This window comes from Nematolebias whitei, chromosome 1 (assembly GCF_014905685.2).
Source record: "Nematolebias whitei isolate Nwh7 chromosome 1, NemWhi1, whole genome shotgun sequence".
Taxonomy (NCBI): domain Eukaryota; kingdom Metazoa; phylum Chordata; class Actinopteri; order Cyprinodontiformes; family Rivulidae; genus Nematolebias; species Nematolebias whitei.
In genome coordinates this window covers 39,499,457-39,500,705 of record NC_056498.1, presented here as the reverse complement: position 1 = coordinate 39,500,705, position 1,249 = coordinate 39,499,457, and the positions used below count along the sequence as shown (strand labels likewise).

Genomic DNA, 1,249 nt, shown 5'->3' with positions numbered 1-1,249 from the left:
CAGGTCAGACTTTTTAGAAATCGATGATCGGCCAGAAAACTGCAATCGGTGCACCCCTAATTATAACTGACAGCTAATGAAAATTCAGTGTCTCGGAAAATTAGAATATTATTGAAGACCAATTAAAAAAAAAGGGATTTTTAGAAATGTTGGCCAACTGAAAAGTATGAATATGAAAAGTATGAGCATGTTCATCACTCATTACTTAGTTGTTGCTCCTTTTGCCTGGATTACTGCAGCAATGCAGCGTGGCATGGAGTGGATCAGTCTGTGGCACTGCTCAGGTGTTCTGAGAGTCCAGGTTGCTCTGATCGTGGCCTTCAGCTCTTCTGAATTGTTGGCTCTGGTGTATCACATCTTCACAATACTCCATAGATTTTCTATGGGGTTAAGGTCAGGCGAGTTTTCTGGCCAATTAAGAACAGGGATACCATGGTCCTTAAACCAGGTACTGGTAGCTTTGGCACTGTGTGCAGGTGCCAAGTCCTGTTGGAAAATGAAATCTGCATCTCCATAAAGTTGGTCAGCCACAGGAAGTATGAAGTCTCTAAAACTTCCTGGTAGACAGTTGCGTTGACCTTGGACCTCAGAAAACACAGTGGACCAACAGATGACATGGCTCCCCCTAACCATCACTGACTGTGGAAACTTGACACTGGACCTCAAACAACGTGGATTCTGTGCCTCTCCTCTCTTCCTCCAGACTCTGAGACCTGGATTTCCAAAGGAAATGCAAAATTTACTTTCATCAGAGAACAGAACTTTGGACCGCTCAGCAGCAGTCCCAGGCGAGGTGCTTCTGATGCTGTCTATTGTTCAAGAGTGGCTTGACACAAGGAATGTGACAGCTGAAACTCATGTCTTGCATACATCTGTGCGTGGTGGTTCTTGAAGCACTGACTCCAGCTGCAGTCCACTCTTTGTGAATCTCCCCCACATTTTGAAATGGGTTTTGTTTCACCATCCTCTCCAGGGTGACATTATTTCTATTGCTTGTACACCTTTTTTCTACCACATCTTTTTCTTCCCTTCCCCTCTTTATTAATGCGCTTGGACACAGAGCTCTGTGAACAGCCAGCCTCTTTAGCAAGGACCATTTGTGTCTTGCCCTCCAAGTTTCACTTTTTGAATGGAATTACTGAAATAAATCAACTTTTTCATAATATTCTAATTTTATGACCATCACCTGTGCAATGATGACAATCTCAAACTTCCCTTACCTTTTTATTGTATTGTTGCGTAATTTTTT

At 42.8% G+C, this 1,249-nt stretch overlaps 1 protein-coding gene and 1 long non-coding RNA gene across 2 annotated transcripts in view; one reads left to right on the top strand and one right to left on the bottom strand.

Annotated features, from left to right (window-relative positions):
* LOC119412192 overlaps positions 1-1,249 on the bottom strand; it is a gene marked incomplete in the record, with an annotated part of 67,755 nt that overhangs the window by 53,553 nt on the left and 12,953 nt on the right.
* LOC119409958 overlaps positions 1-1,249 on the top strand; it is a 2,768-nt gene that overhangs the window by 772 nt on the left and 747 nt on the right. The gene's annotated exons all lie outside the window — the stretch shown is intronic.